The sequence below is a fragment of the Panthera pardus genome, unplaced genomic scaffold, assembly GCF_024362965.1.
Source record: "Panthera pardus isolate Hobbes unplaced genomic scaffold, ASM2436296v1 HiC_scaffold_24, whole genome shotgun sequence".
Taxonomy (NCBI): domain Eukaryota; kingdom Metazoa; phylum Chordata; class Mammalia; order Carnivora; family Felidae; genus Panthera; species Panthera pardus.
The window spans coordinates 106,937,207-106,959,300 of NW_026526810.1; the positions used below are offsets into that span (position 1 = coordinate 106,937,207).

General features: G+C 40.1%; 1 protein-coding gene and 1 pseudogene across 3 annotated transcripts in view; one reads left to right on the forward strand and one right to left on the reverse strand.

Annotated features, from left to right (window-relative positions):
• Positions 1 to 22,094, forward strand: part of EXD2 (exonuclease 3'-5' domain containing 2) — an 85,238-nt gene that overhangs the window by 23,720 nt on the left and 39,424 nt on the right. Inside the window, exons 1-2 of one of the 3 annotated variants that reach the window (XM_019451427.2) lie at positions 12,040 to 12,124; positions 21,446 to 21,595. The exons of 1 other annotated variant lie outside the window; for it this stretch is intronic. The gene's annotated coding sequence lies outside the window, so the exon portion shown is untranslated. Of the gene's footprint in view, positions 1 to 12,008; positions 12,125 to 21,445; positions 21,596 to 22,094 lie in introns of those variants that run through there. One more of the 3 variants, XM_019451425.2, reaches the window with a different exon arrangement.
• LOC109268172 (heterogeneous nuclear ribonucleoprotein A1-like) lies at positions 4,307 to 5,715 on the reverse strand (annotated as a pseudogene).

The following is a 22,094-nucleotide window of genomic DNA, read 5'->3' on the forward strand; positions in this document are numbered from 1 at the left end:
GGGGAGTGGGGTTGTCAATAGAAGCTTCACCTAACAGCATTTATTTGCACATCTAAAGACAATAATTATTTGCATTATTATCAGCTTTCTACAAATTAACATATATCTCTTCAGCAGTGTAAAACAGCTCAAAAACTATAGAAGGCAAAAACCCCATAGAATCTGGTAAGTGGGAAGGGTATGCTTAGAACAATGCAGTTTTCCATTTCCTGATAATCTTTTCGCCCATTTAGAAGTATCCTACTATTGGCCTTCTTCGTTGTTGTAAGATACTAAAGAAAGTTTAATGTATGCTCATAACAAAATTATCTGAAAATTTTTCGTATACACTTGGCTTCTAACGTTGGTTGCTGATGTGGGAAAGTGAGGCAGGAATCTTGAAAGTATGAAAGTAAGTAATTTTCACTGAATCCTCATGTTTTTAGTATGACACCCCATTCTTTTTGTTGTTGTTAATTTTTTTTTTAAGTTTATCTTTTTATTTTGAGGAAAAGAGCAAGCAGGGTAGGGGCAGAGAGAGAGAGAGAGGGAGACAGAGAATCCCAAGCAGGTTCCACACTGTCAGTGCAGAGCCTGATGTGGGGCTCGATCTCATGAACCAGGAGGTCATGACCTGAGCTCAAATCACGAGTCGGATGCTCCACTGACTGTGCCACCCAGGTTCCCTAGTTCCCAGGTTCCCTAGTATGGCACCCTTATTCTTAACTAGACAAGGTATCTTCTACTTTATTGTCTCCAGGGAATCAATCCTAAACCTTCTGCAGGGTTGGCAGCTAGGAAGGAAATCAGGTGGTCCAACTGCTTCTGAAATAGACTTTTAACCAGTTATTCTGCTTTTCGTCCCAACTTTACCCCTGCTTCTTGAGGTACCTGGTGCTTCCAATTCTTGAGGCTTTTGGTGGTTTTGTAGGGCAAACCAGGCTTGCTTTTGGCCTGTCCTTTGATAGATGAAGAAGAGTCTGATAAGTCAGTTCCCACTATCCGTCTGCTTTCCAGCTTCCAAAATGTTAGTGATTTTATCTCCTGTTCTCTAAGAGACTGACTATACAAACAGAAAATAGCCAGGTCTCATATGACAGTAGAACTCTGACCCATGACTTCTACAGCAACCACCAGCCTGGGAAGCCAAACCACAGCTTCTGAGTCAAACAGCCCAGAATGGTTAGAGCTTGTTGGTGGGTCTGCTTCTTTATATTTTGCTCCTACTTCCAACACAGGACCAACCAGAGAAAGCCAAACCAATCACATAAGAAGCCTGGCTTCTAGTCAGCCCATCTCCAGTTTCCCCATTACAATGGCCACCAACCATATCTGAAGCTGCCCCTGTTTTCATTATAAAAGTTTCCCACTTGTCTGTCTGCTTTTGAGTCTTTGCCAATTGCGAGTGATGGTGGCTGACTCTCTGCTAGGTTTACTCTCATTTTGGTCGTCTGCTTTTTCTATATCTTTTTTACCTTGAAGTTTCGTTTTTTCCCCATTTTTACTTATTTTTTTATTTTTTTTAAATTTTTAATATTTATTTATTTTTGAGAGAAAGAGAGAGTACGAGCTGGGGAGGGGCAGAGAGAGAGAGGGAGACACAGAATCCGAAGCAGGCTCCAGGCTCTGAGCTGTCAGCACAGAGCCCGATGCAGGGCTTGAACCCATGAACCATGAGATCATGACTTGAGCTGAAGTTGGACACTTAACCGACTGAGCCACCTGGGCGGCCCTTGTTTTCAAAGAGAGATTTCAGTAGGAAGTAGAGTTACATGTGGCTTACTCCATCATCTTAAACTGGCATTCTCTTTGTGTGTGTGTTTGTGTGTGTGTGTGTGTGTGTGTGTGTGTGTGTGTGTGTGTGTCTGTGTCTGTGTTTCTGACTTAGATGTCAGGAATCCACTTTTACCCTCCAGCTTCAGAAGGCCCACACATAACATTTGCTTTTCTTCTTGCAAACATGGATACAAAATTCAACACCCATTCAAAGTCCTCCAAAGAATCTACTGGAACTAAAACATTAGAGGATGATACACAATTGGCTTTCCTGAGCCTTACCTATGAGAGATAGAGGATGAGGTTACATTATGTGTACACATCCCACACCAAAGAACTTAAACTCAACTCCCCAAATGCTTTAAACGTTTCTTTCTCCCTCAAAGTCTCTCCTCTGAGATGTCTTTCTCTTTCTCCCAGGAAGCTGGGAGCCTTGCTGACTCCTCCCGTTATCTCTGATTGCTCCCTGAATTTTCTAATTCCTCACCCTTTTACCCTAGGAAGCAGTTCAGCTCAACCTCCATGAGCACCACTCACTATAAAACAAAAGGAATGCTGATTCACCAGCCTTTGAACCCCTATTGTTAGGTGAACTTTTCCCATGGCAGTGAGAGTCTCACCCTCATTTCATTTTATTTCATTAAAAAAATATATTTATTTATTTTGAGAGAGAGAGAGCCCGAGCACAAGGAGGGGTGCAGACAGAGAGAGGGAGAGAAGGGAATCCCAAGCAGGCTCTGTGGTGACAGCTTGGGGTGCTATCTCACAAATTGTGAGATCATCACCTGAGCCAAAATCAAGAGTTGGACACTTAGGGATGCCTTGGTGGCTCAGTCAGTTAAGCATCTGACTTCAGCTCAGGTCACAATCTCATGGTTCGATCTCATGGTTCGTGAGTTTGAGCCCTGCTTCGGGCTCTGTGCTGACAGGCTCAGAGTCTGGAGCCTGCTTCAGATTCTGTGTCTCCCTCTCTCTCTGCCCCTCTCCCACTTGCGCTCTGTTCTCTCTCTCTCAAAAATAAATGAGCATTAAAATAATAATAATAAAAAAAGAGTTGGATGCTTAACTGACTGATACACCAGGTGCCCCAGTCTTACCCTTATTTTAAAGGGCCTTCATGAATTTCTTCTTTTCCAAGAAGTAGTTTCAGTCTAGCTCTTTAGAAGAGAGAAAAAAGTTCCATATATCTCTAAACCACCAAAAAAAGGATACCTTTTCTCATATGATAACAAATTGTCTTTTTGTCTTTCCAACTAGCTTGTAAGCTTCTTGAATGCATAGCTACATATTTTTATAATCTGTATAGTACCTAATCATATTACAAAAGTTTATAGAAGGGATCAGTGGACAGAAAGGATGGATAGAATTTTGATGGAAGGAAATAGGATTTTCAGAAAGAGCCTCTTTAGTGGTTCCTCTAAGCTTTGACCTTTATCTCCAACACACTAAACAAATCCAATAAAGGTGTTTTGTTTTCACCTTTATTGTGTATCTTCAAGCCTGGGCCCTGTATTCAACAGGGTTTTTGTTTGTTTGTTTGTTTGTTTGTTTGTTTTTAAGATGTTATTTTTAAGTAATCTCTACATCCAATGTGGGGCTCAAACTCACAACCCCAAGATCAAGAGCTGCATGTTCTACCGACTGAGCCAGCCAGTTTTAGTCAACTTGTGTGGTATGCATTCAGTATTAATACCTTTCATTTCATGTATCAGTTAGGGATTGGGTTTCATTGCTGGTAACAAAGACTTCACTGTAGTGGCTTAAAAAATTAGTTTATTTTTTGGGGCACCTGGGTGGCTCAGTGGGTTAAATGTCTGACTTGGGCTCAGGTCATGATCTCACAGTTGATGAGTTCCAGCCCTGTGTGGGGCTCTGTGCTGACAGCTCGGAGGCTGGAGCCTGCTTCGGATTCTGTGTCTCCCTCTCTCTCTCTGCCCCTCCCTCACTCATGCTCGCTCTCGCTCTCTCTCAAAAAATAAACATTAAAATTTTTTTGGTAAAAATTAGTTTATTTTCTAATGTAAAAGAAGTCTAGAGGTAGGTAGTTCAGGGTTAATATGGAAACCACAGAAGGCATCAGGGATCCAGGTTTCTTCTCTCTCTCCACTCCACCCTCCTGGGCACCTGGCTTCCATCTTCAAAGTGCCACTGTGGTGGCAGAGAGCTGTTGGAGCCCCAGCTATCAAGTCCTAGTCTTAGCAAGAAATAAGTGGAAGGCTAACAACAAAAAGGCCTGTGACAGTTGTCTGTCCCCTTTTTAAGAACTACTAAAAGTCTAGGGGCACCTGGGTGGCTCAGTCGATTGAGTGTCTGATCTCAGCTCAGGTCATGATCTTGTGGCTCGTGGGTTTGAGCACCACACCACATAGGTTGTCAGCGGGGAGCCTGCTACAAGTCCTCTGTCCCCCTTTCTCTCCACCTACCCTGCTCACGCTCTCTCTCAAAAATAAATAAACACTAAAAAAAAAACAAAAAACAAAAAACTACTGAGAGTCTAGTGCAAAAACTTTTGTTTAGACCTTACTGGCCAGAACTTAATCACATGGCCATATCCATTACCAATGAAGACAGAAAAGAAATTTTGGGGAAATGCAATTTAAGTGCATTTTTAAATGCAATTTAAAAAAAATTTTTTAAGACACATTTATTCAACATCATGATGAGACTATTACATTTAGCAATCAATAGCATGGGCACAAAAAAACAATCTACGTTAAAACCGTTTGTTGGAATGCTTTACACTTTCCATAGAACAGAAACTAAAATAACCTGTTATACAATTAGTCACAAATACAGTCTTGAGTTTTTTGCCCATACACATGAGTATTGTCTAAAACATGTCTTCTTTGTAGCAGTTAGGCCCTGCCACCACTATGCTTGGCTGGGTTCACAAATCTGTTATAACCTGTAGCTTCCCTGTCACTTCTCTGGCTCTCCTGCTAAGCTTTGTTTCCTGGCCTTAATTAAAACCTTCTGCCACTGCCATAGCTACTGCTGCTGGAACCACCGTAGCCACCTTGGTTTCATGGTTTGACAAAGTACTGGCCTCCACCACCATAGGGGCCAGGGCTTCTGCCTCCAAAATTTCCTTCTTTCATGGGTCCAAAATTTGAAGATTGATTGTTGTACTTGCCAAAATCATTCTAGCTTTCACCACCTCCGAAGTTGCTTCCATCGTTACCAAATCTGTTATAGCCATCCCCACTGCCACCATATCCACTACCCCTTTGATTGCCACCAAAGCTACCTCACCCACTGAAGCTTCCTCCATGACCAAAGTTATTCCCACCAAAACCACCTCCACGACCACCACCAAAGTTTCCAGAGCCACTTTGACCTCTTTGGCTGGATGAAGCACTAGCCATCTCTTTCTTAGACAGAGTTCTCCTGACTTCACAATTGTGACCATTCACAGTATGGTATTTTTGAATGACAATCTTGTCTATAGAGTCATGGTCATCAAATGTTATAAAAGCAAACCTCTCTTTTTGCCACTGCCTCAGTTAGTCATGATTTCAGTCACTCCAATTTTCCCATACTGTTCAAACTAATCTCTTGGATGATGTTCTTAAATTTTTTTTTTAACATTTACTTATTTTTGAGAGACAGAGAGAGACAGAGCATGAGTTGGGGAGGGACAGAGAGAGGGAGACACAGAATCTGAAGCAGGCTTCAGGCTCTGAGCTGTGAGTACAGAGCCCAACACAAGGCTCGAACTCACAAACTGTGAGATCATGCCCTGAGCTGCAGTCGGACGCCCAACCAACTGAGCCACCCAGGCGCCCCTCTTGGATGATGTTCTTCAATGCCACCAACAAAAATCTTTTTCACAGTTAAGTGGGCACCAGGTCTTTGAGAATCTTCTCTGGAGACAGCCCTCTTTGGTTCCACAACTCTTCCATCTACCTTGTGTGGCCTTGCACTCATGGCTGCATCCACCTCTTCCACAGTGGCATACATGACGAACCCAAACACCTCTGGAGTGCTTGGTGTTTGGATCTCTCATAACCACACAGTCCGTAAGCATTCCCCATTGCTCAAAATGGCTCCTCAGACTCTAACCGGTTGTTTCAAAGCTCAAACCTCCGATGAAAAGCTTCGGTAGCTGTTCAGGCTCTTTGGGAGACTCTGACTTAAGACATGATAGTGGTGGGAGGGGAGACTTTAATGATGCTTCCTCAGCAGTGTCCACAGGCAGAAAGCTTAAATGTATTTTTTAAATGCCCCCTGACTTTTGCTACTAGGCAGAGGGGAGAATGGAGATATTGGGGAGGCCACTGGCATTTCCTGCCATCGTTCCTCTTGAATTTTCTGTCTATGACATCCCAGGGTTTGGAATTAAGTTGTCCTCAAAATCAATGAATAAATGAATAAAGCATTTTTAGAAATGCAGCTCATGGCACAATATTCTAAATCAAGCAGCTCATGGAACAATATTCTAAAATGAATTGACTTTATTTCTAGGACAGTTTTAGGTTTACAGAAAATTTGAACAGAAACTAGAGTGTTCCCATACACTACTCCCCTCACCCCAATACACACATACACATACAGTTCCCCCTACTATTAAATTTTGCACTGGTGTGGTACATTTGTTTCAACTGACTAACCACTATTGATAAATTATTACCAACTAAAGAATATAGTTTATTTTAGTGTTTTCCCTTTGTGTTGCACAATTCTATATGGGTTTTGATACATCCATAATGTCATGTATCCCCCATTACAGTATCATACAGAATAGTTTCACTGCACTAAAAAATCGTCTGTGCTCCACCTATGTACCCCTCCTTTCCTCCCCAGGAACGCCTAGCAACCACTGATCTTTTTACTGTTGCCACAGTTTTGCCTTTTAGATAATGTCATATAGTTGGAAACATACAGTATGTACCCTTCTCAGACTGGCCTCATTCACTTAGCAATATGCACTTAAGATTCCTCTATGTCTTTTTGTGGCTTGATAGCTCATTTCTTTTTATTGCTGAATAACATCCCACTGTATGGATGTGCCACAGTTTGGTTATACGTTCACCTATCGAAGAACGTCTTGGTTGCCTTCAATTTATGACTAAAGCTGCTATAAACATTTGTGTGTAGGTTTCTGTGTGGACTTAAGTTTTCACTCATTTGAGCAAAAACCTAGGAGCATGATTTCTGGATCATATAGTAAAACTATATTTAGCTTTGTAAAAAACTGACAAAATATCTTTAGAAGTGGCTGCACCATTTTGCATTCCCACCAGTAATGAATGAAAGTTCCTGTTGCTCCATATCCTCATCACCATTTGGTGTTATCAGTGTTTGAATTTTAGCCATTCTAAAATGATTTAGCCATTCAATGAGATGATGTTATCTAATTGTCGTTGTTGAGAGAGACAGAGAGAGACAGAGAGGAAGAGGGGCAGAGGGAGAGGGAGAGAGAGGAAGAGGGGCAGAGGGAGAGAGAGAGAGAATATTAATCTCAACACAGAGCCTGATGTGGGACTTGATCCCATGACCTTGGGATGACGACCTGAGCGGAAATCATGAGTCTGATGCTCAACTGATTGATCTACCCAGGCGCCCCTCTAATTGTTGTTTTAATTTACAATTTCCTAGTAACATATAATGTTGAACATCTTTTCATCTGCTTATTTGGATAGCCTATATCTTATTCAGTGAGGTATCTATTCAAATCTTTTGATCACTTAATTTTTTTATTTTTTATTTTTGAGAGAGAGAGAGCACGCACAAGGGTGAGTGAGGGGCAGAGAGAGAGGGAGAGAGAGAATCCTGAAGGGGTCGAGCTCACCTGATATGGGGCTCAAACTCACAAACTATGAGACCGTGACCTGAGCTGAAGTGGGACACTTAACCAACTGAGCCATCCAGGAGCCCCACTTTTGGTTACTTTTTAATTGGGTTGTTGAGTTTCAAAATTTCCTTGTATATTCTGGATAATAGTCTTTTATTAGATAAGTGTTTGCAGATGTATCCTCTCAATCTGTGGCCTATCTTTTCATTCTCTTGTCTAATCATTTTTTTGGCATAAAGTTGTTCATCATATTTTGCAGTTTCTTAAATCTCTGCTTATTTTATATCCCCCCCTTAAATAAACATTATTTATTTGTTGCTACTTCTCTTTTATCTAGATCAATCTCACAGGAACTTGTTTTATTAGTCTTTTCAAATATCTAACTTTAGTTCTTTTGTTCATCTATCACATCTTTTTCTATTTTATTAATTTATTCTCTGATCTTTATCTTCTTCCTTCCTACTATTTTGGATTTATGTTTTTTTTTCTTCTACTGTATTAGGATGATCACTTATATCTTTAATTTTTAGTTTTTCTTATTTTAGAGTGTAAAAGCATATAAGGTTATTAATTTGCCTGCATCCTATAAATTTTCATATATAGTATTTTTATTACCTCTCAAATCTGTTATTATAACTTTATTTCCACTGGGATTTTTTCTTTGATCTTTCAGTTATTAAGATTTTTTTAAATCTTCAAATATATAGAGTTTTAAAAATAATTTTGTTATTGACTTCTAGCTTAATTGTACTAAGATCAGAGAATGAGATCTGTATGATAGCAATTTTATGCAATTTGTAGTAAATTGCTCAATGGCCTAAATAAAAGTTAATTTTCTTAAGTATTCTTTGTAAGTTTTGTTTTGTTTGTTTATTTGCTTTTTTGTTGCTGCTTCATTGTCCTTTATTTTTTTTTAATTACTTTATTTAAATTCAAGTTAGTTAACAATGTCCTATTAGTTTCAGGAGTAGAACCCAGTGATTTGTCACTTACATATGACACCCAGTGCTCATCCCAACAAGTGCCCTCCTTAATGGCATCACCCATTTAGCCCATCCCCTTCCTGATAAGTTTTAAAAGTATTTGTGTTCTCAAAATGCTGGATGCAGAGTTCTATACGTGTTCCTTATAAACTGTTAATTAATGGTGTTGGAGATACTCCAGCAATGACTGGTGATTCTTGGATACATTTACCTATGTAGATGTTATTGACTGAATGTTTTGTGTCTTCTCAAAATCCATAGGTTGAAAACTAACTTCCAGTGTAATGATATCAGGAGGTGGGGACTTTGGGAGGTGATTAGGTCATGAGAGTGGAACCTCATGAATGAGATTAGCGACTTATAAAAGAGGCCCACAAGAGCTCCTTATCTCTTGGCCAAGTGAGGGCACAATGAAAAGACAGCAGTCTATAAACTAGGTGGCAGGCACTCACCAGACAAAAAAAATCTGTCAGCACCTTGATCATGGACTTCCCTGCCCCAAAACTATGAGAAATAAATTTGTTTTTTTTTTCAATGTTTATTTATTTTTGAGAGACAAAGCATGAGCAGGGGAGGAGCAGAGAGAAAGGAAGACAGAGAATCCGAAGCAGGATTCAGGCTCTGAGCTGTCAGCACAGAACCTGACACAGGGCTCAAACTCCTGAATGGTGAGATCATGACCTGAGCTGAAGTTGGACGCTTAACAGACTAAGCCACCCAGGCACCCCTAAATTCCTATTGTTTATAAGCCACCTAGTCAATGGCATTGTGTTACAATAGTCCACACAGACTAAGACAAAGAATGAGGTACTAAAAAGCTGACTGGGAATCCTTTATGCACAGATGGGGCTTGTTGGGTTGGAACTTCAATGTAGGACCCAGACAATTTATTATGGTGTAGGGGACGAAAATTTTTTCCTCTACCCTTCTAGATTCTTCTAGCTGGTCTATTAATTAAATTGACATAAGACAGATTAACAGAAGAAAACAAATTGAGAGTCCTATAGGGGCGCCTGGGTGGCGCAGTCGGTTAAGCGTCCGACTTCAGCCAGGTCACCATCTCGCGGTCCATGAGTTCGAGCCCCGTGTCAGGCTCTGGGCTGATGGCTCGGAGCCTGGAGCCTGTTTCCGATTCTGTGTCTCCCTCTCTCTCTGCCCCTCCCCCGTTCATGCTCTGTCTCTCTCTGTCCCAAAAATAAAATAAAAAATGTTGAAAAAAAAAAAAAAAAAGAATGAGACCCAAGGACAAGTCAGGCAATTGAGGCTTAAATGCCATCTTAAGTTAAAGAATAGAATAGAATAGAATAGAATAGGCCTAGGGATTCAAATGGGAGGAGGGGAACTCCCAGGACAATAAGAAGAGCAGGTATTTGGTAATTAGATATTTGCCCTGCTGTACATTAAAAGTTATTAAAAGTTATCTCTGGTAATAAGTCTCTTTCTGAGCCAGACCCCCATTCTAAATTCTTTATGTAGTTAAAAGACAGGTAAAACTTTTCCTTAAATCTGTTGGGTCTTAATTGCCTTTAGTTCAAAATAATCCACATGTCAAAATGGCATATGTTGGTGTCATGTATTCTGCTCCTCCTCAATGGGATCCCTCACATGTCAATATTCTGTCATTTCAATCAAATTTATGTCTTATAAAATTACACTGAGATTTGTTTGTCTGCTATTATCTCCATTCCTATTCTTATTTAAAAAAATTTTTTTTAATGTTTATTTATTTTTGAGAGAGACAGAGACAGAATGCAAGTGGGTTGGAGCAGAGGGAGAGGGAGACACAGAATCTGAAGGAGGCTCCAGGCTCTGAGCTGTCAGCACAGAGCCTGATGTGGGGCTCGAACTCATGAGCTACGAGATCATGACCTGAGCCAAAGTCAGATGCTTAACCAACTGAGCCACCCAGGCGCCCCTCTCCATTCCTATTCTTTTTCTTCTTTCGGTTTATAAACTTTTCACTCCTTTACTTTCATTTAAAAAAAAACAAAACCTTTTTATTGAAGTGTATATGCATCCAGGAAAGTGTCCACAAATATGTAACCTAAACACACACGTAAACCAGCACTCAGATTAAGAAACAGAATGTTATCAGCACTTCATGAGCCTCCTCATGCTCTCTTCCAGAGTCATTACTCTACGTTGACTTCTAACAGCATGGATATTTGGGTAGTTTCCAGTGTAGGGCTGTTGCCAACATGAGTATGGGTTTTTTTGTATATGTCCGTTCAGTGAACATATGTACACATTTTTGTTGGGCTTATACCTAGGAGTGAAACTGTTGGGACAGAGGCTATGCATATATTCAGCTTTAGTTGATCCTGCCAAACAGTTTAACAAAGTGATGGTACCCATTTATTTACCCTCAGAAGCATATGAGAGCTCTGGTTGCTCCACAACCTTGTCAATCCTTGGCATTTTGTGTCTTTTTCATTTTAGTCTTTCTGGTGGGTATGGTCTCTCATTGTGGTTTTAATTTGCATTTCCTTTTAACTTTTCTGTTTGTTATTTTAGATGTTTCTGGATGGAGCAGATTAAAATGCAGGGAGTTAATCCTCTACATCTGCCATAGATTTCCCCCTTATGGGTACTTACCTAAAGGAACTTAGAACTTCTTTTCCTTTACAGGAGGCAATATAATCTAGAGAATGAGGGCAACATGCTTTGTAAGAAGATATACCGAGGTTTGATTCACAGCTCCAATGCTTACTTGCTGCTACCTTGAGAAATTTATTTAACCTTTCTCCATTTTATGTAAAATGTCACTGATAATAGTACTGTTTCAGGAGGTTGTTGTGAGGATTAAATGAGATAAAATACATGAAACAATTTGCAAAGTTTCTAGCACAGTGCATGTACACAGTCAACAATGGCATCTATTATTGTACTTTACATTGTTTATGCACATCGCATTTCTCCTTCCGTTACACATTCTATGACAAAATAACAACACAGAGCACACGTTAGCTTCTTCACATATAATAGTTGCTGATAAAGACCGGTTGAATGAATGATTTTAAATATAAACATAAGGTATTGTGGTTATTGTTATACAAGATGGCGTAATTATTGTAATGGCAATGGTATAAAATGCACTGCTACTCAGGAATACATTATTTAAACAAGTGTCTGTCTTATTTACCTTTATCATTTAACAGTTAAGAAAATTAGAGCAGTAGAGTAGCATTACTGGAGCTAATTAGTAATAACAATTAGATGTTCCATATTGCATTTGAGAGGGTTCCAGAGGCCACTCCTTTCAAAACCCAAATCAAAACAAACAAAAATACCACCCCAGAAACAAAAACACAAATACCCTTTTCTGAAGAGACGATAAGCCTTTCCAATTTTAACAGATCCTTTGTTCAGCACTGGAGAAACTGGGGCGGGCACAGCTGCCCTGGCAGCTTCCGTACAATATGGCGTCGCCCATTTGTACACACCGGCTGGGATTACATCCTCCTAGCCCGTCTCAGGACCGGAAGTGGCTTCGGCCCTAGTGGATCCGGGTGGGTGCGCGCAGGTGGCGGTGGAGGGTTCCAGCTCTTCAGCGTGAGGTGCTGCAGGTGTTCGGTTTGGGTCCCGGTCGCAGGTGAGTGAGAATCGGGGACCCGCGAGGCCTTTCACCCGCCTCTGCGAGGGAAGGAGGGGGTTTCCAGTGCCGATTGAGGGGAAGGGTTGTGGAGCCGGCGATGTCACTGTCTGCGGGGGCGACTTATTGCGCGGACCCCGCCGTCCCCAAGCGACTTGGCCCAGCCCTTCCTTCTTCCCCTACCCGGCGCGGCCTCCTCGCTCCCCTGCCCCGCGGCGGTTCAGCACCCAGGTGTGCGACGAGGGCTCTCGTCCCGGGCCGCGGCCACCCACGCGCCCTCTCGAACTCCCTTCTTCTCTCTTTAGGAGCACGTACCAAACCTTCATGGTTTCTAGACCCAGTCAGCTCAAAAGGAGGCACCGCCCACAGCACCTGGCAACTCCTTGGGCGCCGCTGCGTGTTCCACGCGGCCACAGTGACAGTTTCTCCCCGAGGTTCGTGGGGACCTGCCCCCGCCTCTGCTGTTACCACCCCTTTCCTCCCAGACCACACCCGCTGCTCTGGGCCTTGCTGGGAGCCACCTCTTTTCTCGCATCGCTGGGATCAAAACTAGAACCCTAGTGGTTAGTGCACAGTTGATCCTTGCTCATTAAAAGAAAAGCAAACCCAGCCCTTTCTAAGCTTTTGATATACTGATTGGACGCAAACTCTCTTAGGTGCCCATGCCTTGAAAACATTACATTACTTTTACCGTATTTTAAAAATTGTATTACATGGTTAGAAGGAACCTCCCGGGAAGATTTTGTTAATTATCAGAATTAGGAAGTGCGGGAGACAAGCAGTTTATTGGGGGAAGTAATGATTGGTTTTGGTCAAGTTCAGTTAGTTTTAAAAAATGTATTTATTCTTTTATATTTATTTTAGTTGCAGTCCATGCATACGGTCCTAAAAAAAAAAAAATCATGTAAGAAATTTAAAATGGGTATTTGATCTCTTTCCATCTCCATCTTCTTTAATTTCTTAGCCCTAAAGTAAGAACTGTTACCAGTTTGGGATGTGTGTGTGTTTTTCTCTTTCTTTACATTTATTGACAAGTGTTTGTTCATATAAGTTACATGCATGTAAGATTTCATGTTAAATTTTTACTGACATACTTTACAAATACAGCATATTGTACCTATTCAGCAACTTGATTTTTTATACTTAAAAATGGGCCTTGGAACTTTTTATTTGTCCATTTGTAGAGAGACCTACCTTATTCTACTTGCTCTGTAAATTCCATGGTATATTAAGATTTCACAGTATGAGAGTTTCCATAGATTGTTTACAGTTAGACGCAGTGAGGCAGAGAACATCCTTCCAAATGTGTCTGTGTGCCCATGTGAACATTTCAAACCTGCAGATTGAGTTGCTGGGTGGGAGGGTGTGGACATCTAAGGCTAAACTGCCCACCACCAGTGTATAATGATGTCTGTTTCCCTGGCTCTTTTAAACATGTGATGCTATCAATCTTTTTCATTTTTGCCCATCTAGTGGGTGAAAAATGATTCTAATTGGTGTTTTAATTTGTACTTACCTAGTTACCAGTGAGACTGGGAACCTTTTCATGATTGTTGGCTATTTGCATTTCCTCTTTTGAGAAATGCCTCGTTTTTATTGTTTTGTTTTTTTTTAAATATATGGTAGAGTTTTATGTATTCTGGATATCAATCTTTTGTCATTTGTATCTGTTTTAAGTATTTATTCCTAACTTAGTGCTTTTTTAATGTTGATTCTTGCCTTTTAACTATATGGCACCTTTGTCGAACCATAGACATTTGAACGTATCTGTCTTTCACTATGTGTATTTTGTATTTTGTGGCTCTCATTCCCTACCTGAGTGGTTCTCCAGTGGGAGATATTTTGCCTTCCAGGGACCATTTGGCAATGTGAGGAGACATTTTTTGGTTGTCTAACGAGGGTCATCTACTGAGCGGAAACTACAGATGCTGCTAAACATCTTACAATACACAGGAAAGCCCTCCATAACCTGGACTAAAATGTCAATGGTATTGAGGTTGAAGAGCCCTGTTTTACCCTAAGGCACAACAGGGTTTTCTCTCTCTCTTTCTCTCTCTCTTTTTTTTTTAATGTTTATTTTTGTGAGAGACAGAGTGCAAGCGGGGGAGAGGCAGAGAGAGAGGGAGACACAGAATCCGAAGCAGGTTCCAGGCTCTGAGCTGTCAGCTCAGAACCCAATGCGGAGCTTCAACTCGTGAACCATGAGATGATGACCTAAGCTGAAGTCAGATGCTCAACTGACTGGGCCACCCAGGTGCCCCTAGGTTTTCCTCTTATGAGTATATCTCCTATAAATTCTTGTATGTTTGAGTTTTTCTTTAATTCCTCACACACATCCAGTGTGTATGTGTGTGTGTGTGAATGGTGAGTGCATAATTATCATTTTCCCAACAGTATCACTCTGAATATTAAATCTGTCCTTGACCCATTAATCTAAAATGTCACGTTTATCATTTACTACTTTCTCACACCCACAGTCTGTTTCTGGACTCCCTTCTGCTCTGTGACCTGGTTTTCTGTTTTGCAGGACCAATTCCACAGTATCCTATGTTCAATACATATTTTGATATCTAGTGGGATAAACACTCCCTTCTATTATTACTGTCATTTTATTGAAACTCATATACTTTTTCAGCTCACATACTCATTTAAAAAACATTTGTGGGGCTAATCTTAGAATTTCTTTTCCTGACTTTTAGAATTAGCTTGTCAAGTTTTTTTTAAATGGCTTTATTGAGATGTAATTTATATAACTCATTGTTTAAAGTATACACTTCAGTGGGTTTTGGTTTTTTTGTGTGTGTCTGTGTTCACAGTTGTGCAGCCATCACCACAATCTGATTTTGGAACATTTTCGTCACCCCAAAAAGAAACCTGTGCCAGTTAGCAGTCATTCCCCATTTCATTCCCCAGTACCCGAGCCCTAGGCAACCACTAATCTTTCTGCCTTTATAGATCTGAATATTTTGTATAAATGGAATCATACAATTTGTGGTATCTTGTGACAGGCTTCTTTCACTCAGCATAATGTTTTCAAGTCTCATCCATGTTGTGGAATGTATCAGTACTCATCATTTTTTTTTTACCCCTGAATAGAATTCCATCCTATGGTGTGCTTGTTTCCTAGGGCTACAGTAACAAAGTAACACAAACTGGGTAGCTTAAACTAACACAAATGTATTCTCTCACAGTTCTGGAGGCTAGAAAGTCCAAAACCAAGGTGTAAGGAAGGCTACTCTGTCTCTGAGGCTCAGGGGGAGAATCCTTTCTTGCCTCTTCTTAGCTTCTGGTAGTTGCTGGCAATCCTTGGCATTCCTTGGCCTGCTTCTGTCTTCACATGGTCTTCTTCCCTGAGCGTCTGTCTTTACATGCTAAATCTCTCTGTGGGAGCCTGTTTCTGTGTCTCTTCTCCATTTAAGGACACCAGTCCTATTGGATTAAAGGCCCGCACTACTCCAGTATGACCTCGTTTTAACTTGATTATGTATGCAAAGACCTAATTTTCAATAAAGTCACATTCACGGGTACCCCTGGGACGTCAACATATCTTTTTCAGGGGCACAATTCAACCCATAACATTATGGATATGGTATATTTTATTTATCCACATCAGCTGAAGAACATATACACTGTTACCACTTTTTGGCTATTATGAATAATGCCCTTAAGTATGTTTTCATTCTTCTTGGGTATATACCTAGCAGTGGAATTGCTGGATCATATGGCATCCCTATTTTTTTTTAATATTGTTATTTATTTTTGAAGGAGAGAGAGAGAGAGAGAGAGAGAGACAGAGAGAGCATGAGTGGGGGAGGAGCAGAGAGAGGGAGACACAGAATCCAAAGCAGGCTCCAGGCTCTGAGCTGTCAGCACAGAGCCTGACACGGGGCTCAAACCCACGAACCGTGAGATCATGACCTGAGCTGAAGTCGGATGCTTAATTGACTGAGCCACCCAGGTGCCCCAAGCATCCCTACCTATGTTTAACCATTTGAGGAACTGCCAGACTGTTTTTCAAAGCAGCTGCACCATTTTATATTCCTACCAGCAATGTGCGAGCATTCTAATTTCTCCCATATTATTGCTAGCACTTATTATCTGTCTTTTTGATTAGAGCCATTCTAGTGGGTGTGAAGTGGTATCTCATTGTAGCTTTGATTTGTATTTCCACAATAGCTTTTCAAGTGCTTATTGTCCATATGTATGTCTTCTTTGAAGAAATGTCTGTTCAGATCCTTGCCTGTTTTTAACCGATTTGTCTTTTTTATTATTGAATTGTAAGAGTTCTTTATATATTTGAGATACATGCTTTTGCCAGATATATGCTTTGCAAATATTTTCTCCCATCCTAGGGTTGTCTTTTCATTCTCTTGATGGTCAATTCATTTTTTAAAGAGTTTTTAAAAATTAGGTTGGCATTGCATTTATATGTTATTTTGAATATTTCTGTGAAACAATCTTCTCCTTATGAAAAAAAGTAGTTATAGTACTTTTTGCAGAAAGTTGATGAAAGGATTACATGAGCAATGTATACTTGATTGTGTATAATATGTGGTACTTAGCACACGATACATGCTCTGCATATGATAGCTACTATAATATATCTCTGCTCCTCCAGTCTTCTATATCTTCAGTAAAGTTTTCTATTTTTCTTCATATCAATCTTGCACATTTCTTTTGAGTTTATGCCTGGGGTTTTGTGTGTGTGTGTGTGTGTGTGTGTGTGTGTGTGTATGGTTGTTTTGTGTGTTGTTTTTAAAAGGTGTATGTTGTTATTATGAGTGAATTTTTCTTTATATTCTTATAGTGGGTTTGGAAAGCTATTGATTTTACATTCATCAAACTTTCAAAATGATAAGTTGTAAAATTTATGACTTTTCTCCTTATGTAGGTGATACTAATGCGGCCATTCTGTTAGGATACATGGTTCCTTTTCTTTTTTTTTTCTTTCTTTCTTTCTCTTTTTCTTTTTCTTTTTAATGTAAGCTCTACCTCTAGTATGAGGCTTGAACTCATGGCCCCGAGATCAAGAGTCGTATGCTCTTCACGTGACTGAGCCAGCCAGGTGCCACCCCCCACCCCCACCATGGCCCTTTTTCGTTCTGCCTTCTTCTGCACTGATTTGGATCTTCTTCCCTTCCCAGATCACTGTTGAGTCTCCCAGAGGTCTTCCTGTCTCTTGCCTTACTCTTTTCCAGTCTAGTACCGACAGCCACCATGGTGTTCTTTGAAATATGAGTCTGAGGCTGACACTCCCCTTATAAGTCTGTTACTGGCTCTCCATTACCCATGAGGTTTTATCTTGTAAGGTAATTTTAGGGCCCTCATGACTCAACCTGTATCTACTCATTCCAGCATCATCTGTCTCTGTTTCCTTATATGTACATTATGCTCTGGCACAGCACTGCCCAAATATAATATGAGCCCCATAAATAAAGTTTTCTAGTAGCCACATTCAAAATGTAAAAAGAAATAAAGCAAACTTAATTTAATAACATGTTTTATTTAACCTAGTACGTCCAACTGTTATTTCAGCATACATATGAAAAAGCAATGTAGAAGTCATATAAATAGAAATTATAATAGAAGTTCCTAGGGGTGGGAGAGATGGAATGGGAAGTTGTTGTTTAATGTGTACAGAGATTGTGTTTGGGACGATGAAGAAGTTCTAGAAATGAATAGTAGTGATGCTGCTCAACCCTGTGAAATGTAGTTAATGCCCCTGAGTCATACGCTTCAAAAATGGTTAAAATAGTAAATTTTGTGTTAAGTATATTTTACTAAAATAAAAAAGGTCCACCTTAAAAACTCGGTGTGAAAATTGTCAATAACATACTTTTACTTTTTTTGTACTGAGCCTTCACAATTCTGTATTTTACACTAACAGTACGTGTTAAATTTGCTTGAACCTTTTCACCTATACTGTGCTGCCCTGTGCCTTCCGTGTCCTTGCACACGCTGGGCCCCCTGCCCGGAGTGCCTGTCTGCTGTGTGTGCACCTGGGCAGTGTGTGCTCATTTTTAACACCAGCACCAATCGCAGATGCCCTCTCTCCCAGCGAGTGTTTCTGTTGGTAATACCCGCACTCCTTCCTTTTGGCCATCCCCATGCTGTGTGTGCTTCTGTTGTTGGTGCTCTCTCACTGCATGGCAACTTGCTTACCACGTGAATGTCTCCTTTTCTGAATCCTGCATTTCTGGAAGCAGACGGTGCCTTTTAACTCTTTTTACCTAGAGTCTGGCGCAATGTGTGGCTTCCTGAAAGTGCTACATACACGTTTGCTGAACGAATCCTTTGGCCGGGAAAAAACCTGCACAAAACCTCTCCGTGTAAAAATGGTTTTATACGTTTTTTGAATGCTGTCAAGAGTTCCCTCCTGCTTGCTCCTTCCAATTTCCCTGTGAGGCCTTTCTTTTACGTGGGCCACACATGACAAAGAATAAGTCGGGAATCTTACCATATGCCTGGGAACTTCATATCTGAGGGGGTCCTTCTCAATGGAAGCAAATCAGTAATATTTTGTAAAGCTTTTTCTACTTTAATGTCACCTTATTTTAATGTCATGAAATACGGAGATAGTGTGAAATGCAAAAGAAAATGAAAAAAATGAGTATAAACACGTGAGAAGATGTTATTTTCTTTGAAAACAAAAATTCACTTATCTATGCAAAATGATGTTTAAGTCGAGAGGGAATGCACAATCAGGATGCAGATTGGTCTCAGAAGATGAAACATTTGGAAATTTGGCTGAAACAAATGATGAAATTTGAAAGAAATGTAAAGTTTTGGATTTCAGTGCAAAATATAAATCATAAATATATGAAGTGGGGAACTCGTTTTGGTATCCGTGAATTTTAATTAACCACAAGCTTTATGTGACCCGCCATTGGGTTTCTTGTACTCAAAAACAAATCATTTGGTACAGCATCCATAAAATATAGGGCCCAGACACTAGGAAGTAATAGTACCAGTGTCATTCACACCAATTGGACCCTATCTCAAGTACTGAGTACTGACCTGGGTGCCACATTTTAAGAGATCCATTGACAAACTTGGAGGTGTTCAGAGGTATCTGCCCACAACGATGACCTTCCCAGGTCACTGGAAGGCTGCTTAGATTAAGAAGAATGTTCTAAGGGGAGTCCTAAGAGCTGTCTTCACGTATTTCACAAGCTCTGAGGAGGGAGTAAACACTGTCGTCACTGAAGAGGCTGGACTGAACATCAAAGAGAGCAATTTCTAAGTAGGGAATTTTTGCAAAATACAAGGACTTTCAACAAAAACTCCCCTTAAGGTATTGAACTCTGTTCCTAGAAGTATTCAGGTAGAGACCAGGTCAAGATCTGTTAAGACTAGCACGGAAAGGATTCTTGACTTGTGCAAGAGCTTAATTTGCCTTCTAAATTTTAACTCTATAATTCGTTGATTTCCTTTAATAGGAGTTCTGTGGTATCTCGTAAGAACTGACATTTATTGAACCCTAATGTCCTAGCCAATCCTGTGTTGTAGAGACTATCTTTCCCATTTTGCCAATGAGGAAACTGAGACTTAGAGAAGTTCAGCTGACACTTAGAGAGGAAGTTGGGGGAATTGCCCAAGTTCTATAGCTAGCAAGTGGCAGGGGCTGTGTTCGAACCCAAGGTATTTGACTCTAGGGCCCATCTCCTTACCCCCTACCTGAAGCTGCTCCCTGAATATGTTAACATATTTGTTTCATTCATTAAAATGTGATTTATTTCAGGAATATAATCACGTCTTAAGTGTTGAGTGGGATATTTACACAGCCTATCTCTGAAAATCATGAATTAAAAAAAGTATTTTTCTCATTATGAATAAATATACATACTTGCATAGAATTTGAAAAACCAAAGTTATTCATAAGCCTACTACCCTTCGGTAACTACTGTCATTAATTTGATGTTCAATTACTGTGTCCAGTTTTAAAAAAATAAAAGCAGCAGATTGTTTCAGTCAGGGGAAATGTTGAGGCACTGAAAGCTTTGGATACCAGAGCGTGCCCTTAGAGAGGTATCTTAGTCTGTTTGGGCTGCAAAACTAGAATACCACAGTCCGGGTGAATTATAAAAAACAAAAATTTATTTCTCACAGTTCTGGAGCCTGGAAGTCCAGGATCAGGATGCCAGCCTGGTCAGTCCTGGTAAGAGCCCTCCTCCAATAGGCAGACTCTCCACTTCTCACACTGGCAGAGATCAGAGAGAAGCAAGCTTTCATAGGGTACTAACACCATCCACGGGGGCTTCAGCCTCATGACCTCACCGCATTCTCATCAGCTTCCAGAGGCTCCATCTCCTAGTACCGCCACACTGGGGGGGCGGGGGGGGGGGTGAGTTTCAACATAGGGATTTTAGAGGGGCGCAAACATTCCGCTTATAACACAAGATTTGATTTTTCTCACTTCTAGCCCAGTATTGAACCATAATGCTTCTCTGTGGCACCAAGGCTCACTCAGTAAGGGGAAAAATACTTTTTTTCACTGGAATAAACAGATTTTTGTAATATGATGATTGAAATAGAGACATTTATCATAAAATACAATACCTGGAATTGAGTTGTATTCATTCGATGAATATTTATTGTTATCATCTCTGTGGCAATTGTTGGATATACATATACATGTAGTATTATATATAGTGTAATATATATACTATATATAGTAAATATATAGTATATACTGTATAGTAAGTATATATATATATGGGTGTGGGTGTGCATATATATGTAATATTGAAGAAGCCAGGTAAGGTCCCTGTTTTCATGGGGTTTACAGTCTGGTGGGAAAGATAGACAATGAATAAATCAACAATTATCAGGCAGGCCAACAGGAAAAAAAAAAATTTGACAAATATGTACACCTGGGTAACCCAAGCCCCCATCAAGACATGGAATGTTACACAATTCTGGAAAGTTCTCTCTTGCCTGAAATGCTCTTCCCTAGAATTTTTCCTGACTGGCTTTTTTTTTTTTTTTGATACTCAGTGTTCAGCTTAAATGTCTCTGTCTCTTCCCTGTAACTCACCCTACCCCCCAGAGGCAGCTAGTGTTCAGATCTTTTTCTACCATAGATTAATTTTAGTTGTTCTGGAACTTTGTATAAATAGAACCATACAGTAACTCTTTTGTATCTGGCTTCTTTCACTCAGCCTAATGTTGAGATTCATGCATGTATCAGTAATTCATTTCTTTTTGTTATTGCCAAGTAGTATTCCATTGTATGGGTGTACCAACTGGACTTTTTCTAGGGTTTGGCTATTATGAATGAAGCTGTTATGAACATACTTATACAAGTCTTTCTGTGGATAGATTTAATTTATGCAGCTTGGGACTCAGAGGACTGTACTAAATCTGATGACCTCCATCTCAACTCTTCATTACATGGATGTCGAGATTCTCAATCTGTCCCCCATGTCTCTGCTATGTTTTCTACATCTTTCTCTCTGTGCTACATTCTGGGTGAGTTCCTCAGATTTATCTTCAATTCACTAACTCTCTCTGTCTGATCTACTATTTAACCTGTCTATTGAGTATTGAACTTTTAAACAATTTTAGCAAGTATTTTTTTGTATGTAGAATTTCTACTTTATGTTGTCTCCTGTTCATGTTTTAGATTTTATTTTCCTTAATTTCACTGAGTGTTATTTAAGTTCCTTTCAGATTTCAGATATGGATGTTTTTGTTTGATTCTTATGTGAAATATTTTTATTGGCTGTAGGGTATTTTAAAATTTTTGTTTTGTTTTGATTCATTTGTGAGTACTCTTCTAGGGACTGCTGTTGTTGGAAGTACTGCATGTTTCCTGGGTGGTAGAAACACACACACACACACACACACACACACACACACACACACACACATTCCAACCGAATTCACAATTTCTAACCATTTTCGCTTTAGTTTCTTTGGTTTTCAATTTTTTTAACGTTTGTTTATTCTTGAGAGACAGAGAGAGAGA